Genomic DNA, 4966 nt, shown 5'->3' on the forward strand with positions numbered 1-4966 from the left:
ATATCATCCTTTATGTATAAATCATGTACCCATTTTTGACCTTATGTTGGTAAACATTGTGAGATGTTGATCTATGCCTAGTTTCTGCCAAACCATTTTGCAATTTTTCCAGCAATTTTTGTCAAACAGTGAGTTCTTAGATATCTGGATTTATCAAACACAAGATTATTATGATCATTTATGACTGTATACTGTGTAACTAATCTATTCCACTGATCCATCATTCTATTTTTTAGTGAGTACCAACCAGATTGTTTTGATAATTACGTCTTTGTAATATAGTTTGAAATCTGGTACTGCTAGGTCAAAAAAATATGGGATGCTTCATGAATGTATGTGTCATCCTTACACAGAGGTCATGCTAATCTTCTCTGTATCATTCAGTTTTAGTATGTATACTGCTGAAGCAAATATACATAATAAAATATTGAATGTTTGTAAATTGAAACAAATTGAATTTCCTGAGCCCTCAAATAGGAACTTACTTTATCTATTGCCTCTTCATACAGTTATTCAACACTAAGGAAATAATAATAATAACTAATATTTATATAACACTTTAAGACTTGGAAAGCATTTTACAGTATAATCTCATTAGATTATCAGAACAGCCCTCTGTAGCAGGTGCTACTGTTATTATCCCCCATTTTTCACATGAGGAAACAGAACCTGAGACAGGTTGAGTGACTTGTCCAGGGTCACATAGCTAATAAGGATATGAGGCTGGATTTGAACTTAATTTCTTCTGATTCCAAGTTCTAGAATCTCTCCATATTACTAACTAATCCCTCTAGGAAATCCCAGTGAAGACTCAGAACTGTCCACAGCTGAAACTCATTCAGCTTAATAAGGAGGGTGTGGTTGAAGATCACAAGGTAGGACTTAAAAGGAAGCAGTTAGCAGGTAGATATCTATAATAGCTAACATTTATATAGCATTTACTATGTGCCAGGCACTGGGCTAAGTCCTTTAAAATTACTATCTCGTTTGATCCTCACAACAATCCTTGGGAGGTAGGCATTATTTTACATATGAGGAAACTGAGGCAAACAGTTTAAGTGAATAGCCCAGGTTTAAACAACTAGTAAGTACCTGAGGCTAAATTTGAACTCTGGTCTTCCTGACTCCAGGCCCAGAGCTCCTTCCACTGCACCACCTAGCTACCTCTAAGTTAATTGAACTACCTCAGCATTCTCAGGAGGTTCAAATAAGACATCTGGTAAGCACTTTGCCAACTTTGATATGATACACTCTTTGCTCAAGCTCAAACCTTGTTCAACACCTGGTTTCTTCACACCCAAGCCTGACCTCAGGGCCTGCTTGACCTTTGGATCTAATTAATATCTCCTTGAAGACCCATGTTTCTGGTAATCCCCAAACTCTCCTGATTTGAGTCTCTATTAATTTTGTATTTTGTGTTTATTATGCCAATAGTTATCCTTCCTGTTTTTGATTTTGACTTGACTCTTACTTCTAGTACCTGAAAACTGAGACTTTATTGCCAAAAATTCTCCCACCAACATGAACCCAACACTATGAGCACCATGCCAAGTCAGACCTCGGCCAGCATGTAGGAGGATTCACAGCCACCAACTCCCAGCATAAACCCATTCCTTAAAAAAGAAGACAATTTGATCACTAGCATTATTTTAGGAGAGTAAAATACAATATTATTCAATCTGACAAATATTCATTAAGTGTTTATTGGGTTCAATAGGCATAGAGGCATGAGAGGCAGGAGGGTGTAATGGCTAAGGCAGGGATGGTGAATCTTTGGCCTCGAGGGCACATGTGGCCCTCTAGGTCCTCAAGTGCAGCCCTTCAAATCCCATTTGTTCTGTGAAGTTTGGATTCAGTCAAAGGGCCAAACTTGAGGACCTAGCGGGCCACATGAGGCTTTTGAAGCTGAAGATTCCCTACCCCCCCCCCAGGGGTTGGGAGATGTCCATGGAGTCAGAAGGGCCTTAGATAAAGTCCCAGCTCAAATACTTCCTAGCTTTGTTAGCCTAGACAAGTCACATAAGTACTCAGTTCCCCAAAGCAACTAGTTAAGATGAATTTTTTTAAAAAGGTTCTAATCTGCTTGGGTAGAGGAAGTTTCCTCTCTACCAGGCACTCTCTTTGCCAATGAAATCATGAATCTAGTACCACTGGTATAAAGGTAAGAACTGATTATCTGTGTCTCCATTTGTCAACTCTCATTTAGATTTCTAGTATCAGAGAGAAAATTTACCTTTGAATTTCAAAAGCATTTATTGAGGACTGCACCCAAATATATATGTGTATATGTACATATGCTCTTCCCACTGGGCTACACACAACTTAAAGGCAGGTTCCCCTGCTGATAGCTAATCCAGGTCCAAGGTGCTTTATGAGTCCACCTTCTTACATCTTTAGAGACAAAATCACAAGAACAGCTAATTAATGCTGTGGATAGAGAGCTGGTCTTGGATTCAAGAAGACCTGAATTCAAATACAACTTCAGACATTTACTATCTACATGACCATAGGCAAGTAAGTCACTTAACCTCTATCTGCCTCAGTTTACTCATATGTAAAATGGAGAAAATAATAGCATCTACCTTAGAGTTTTGTTGTAAGGATAGAATGAGATGATATTTGTAAAGCACTTTGCAAATCTTAAAGTGCTATGTAAATGCTATCTATTATTGTTGTTGTTATTAATTTTAGCATTCCAAGCTCTGTGCCAGATATGATGGTCACTGCGAGTCCTACCTCTTTTTAAAGTGCTTTCAAATTAAGAAGGTCCTACTCTCTTAGCAGTGGAAATCTGCTTAATCAATCTAGCTTACATGCACATCACATGCATATCTTTTTCAAGATACATTATTCTGTCTGGAGCTAAAGAAGAACTCATATTTTAATGTACCCATTCCAAATAGTAAGTAGTGTTATGCTATCAATAATTACAATATTAACAGTCTCTTATCAATAATTAGGGGCAGCTAGGTGGTGCAGTGGATAGAATGCCAGACCTGGAGTCAGGAAAACTCATCTTCTTGAGTTCAAATATGGCCTCAGATACTTGCTAGCTGTGTGATCCTGGACAAGTCACTTAACACTGTTTGCCTCAATTTCCTCACCTCTAAAATGAGCCGGAGAAGGAAATGGTAAACCATTACAGTATCTTTGCCAAGAAAATCCCAAATGGTGTCACAAAGAGTCAGACATGACTGAAAAAATGACTGAACAGCAACATTAACTTGACTGGTTTTATTTACTTCAAAAATCAAACTTAAGCACAAATACAAAAGCCAGTGACCTAGTTCCCAGAAATCCTGCTTCCCTAAGTACCGTGGGCTAAGTCTCCTGAGTTTCACTCAGGGAATCATAATGTTGGCCTAATGAACAATAATAATAACTCACATTTACATTTTACAAAATGCTTTCTTCCCAACAACCCATTTTATAGATGTAGACATTCAAGCTCAGTAATTTGCTGCCATTCACACAGTGTCAGAGCCAGGGCACAAACCCAGATCCTTCCATTCCAAGTTCCGTGCTCTGTGTGTCCATTACATCCCTCTGCCTGGCAAAATTGGCCAGCGGCAGAACTACAGTGCAAGACAGACACATCCCTAGACTAGAAGCCAAGCAGAAGCAAAATACATTCCCTGGCTTATTGCATGACCTTGGGCAAAGCACTTAGCCAATCTGTGCCTAAGTTTCTCCATCTGTAAAATGGGGTTAATAATAGTTCTCACCAGGTACTGCTTGTCAGGTCCTTTGATGTAAGTTTCCAAAGACAAAGGACTGCCATAATTATTCCGGTTGCAGTAATGATGAGAGCAATGAAGCCTAAATTATTTTACTTGAGTTGTCAGACCCCAGTTTCCGGCTGTTACCGGTGAATCACATAAGCAAATAAGCAGCCATTGCCAGAAGCCTAAGATCCCAAATAAGGAACCTTCTTTGTTCTTGGAAGAGATTTCTCCTATACAGGCAGTGTGGGGTAGTGAAAATAAATAGCCCTGAATTTGACGTTGGAATATGGGTTCAGCGTCAATGCTTCCTCACCAAGTTGCCCAACCAGTCTTAATGTAAGTTTCCTTATTGATAAAAAGGGAAAAATAACCCCTGCCCTACCTACCATGCAGAACTTTTGTAAAGATCAGATCAGAAAACATATGCAGACACTCCACAAATACAACACATTATGTGAATGTCATCTAGTGTGATTTCTTCAGTACCCTAGCCAGCACAGATCAGGAGGACTTTGACATTTCATTTCAACAGAGTTTTACAGAATCACCCATCACAGTTTGAAAGGGATTTCAGAAGTGAGTTAGTCTAACCTACAGTTGAATAAGAATGCCTTCTAGGACAAGAGCAATCATCCAGCTTCCTCTTTTTTTTCCAGCTTCCTCTTGAGGACCTCTCATGAGGGAGAACCCCATAGCCTCCCAAAATGTCCCATTCCATTTTGGGATATTATAAATTTTTCTTTGGATAAACACACACCTGCTTCTTGGCAAATTTCATCCATTGTTTCTCTACTGTCCCCTAGGGACAAGAAGAACAAGTTTAATCACTCTTCCACATAACATGCCTTAAAATGCTTTATTAAGTACCCATACCAAGCATTAGGGATACAACAATAAATAGGATGGTCCTGCTCAGGAGGACCTTTAAATGTCCTTCTTGTCTCTAATGGAGATGACAAGTACCAAATTAACAATGGAGAGAGAGAGACAGACAGACAGAGAGAGACAGGGAGGAACTACACTAGGAGAAGTCCAGATAACAAGCTAATAAGAAACTTCAAGAGGGAAGGAGCTGACTTTCACCTAGAGAGTAGCAGACATTGAATAAAGTAAGACTTCAAAGAAGGAGAAGGATTGTAGAACCTACTGTGTGCTAGGTACTGCGCTAAGTGCTTTTTACAAATATCACCTCATTATTGCAGGGAAAGTATTACTAATCCCATTTTATAGTTGATGGAAAC

General features: G+C 39.0%; 1 non-coding gene across 1 annotated transcript; it reads right to left on the reverse strand.

The window, feature by feature from the left end:
* Positions 1–308: 308 nt before the first annotated feature.
* Positions 309–414, reverse strand: LOC114030700. The gene has a single exon (XR_003567664.1). It is a non-coding gene; the product is annotated as a U6 spliceosomal RNA (small nuclear RNA).
* Between the last annotated feature and the right edge of the window lie 4552 nt (positions 415–4966).

Source organism: Vombatus ursinus, unplaced genomic scaffold (genome assembly GCF_900497805.2).
Source record: "Vombatus ursinus unplaced genomic scaffold, bare-nosed wombat genome assembly UNPS02014973.1, whole genome shotgun sequence".
NCBI classification, from domain to species: domain Eukaryota; kingdom Metazoa; phylum Chordata; class Mammalia; order Diprotodontia; family Vombatidae; genus Vombatus; species Vombatus ursinus.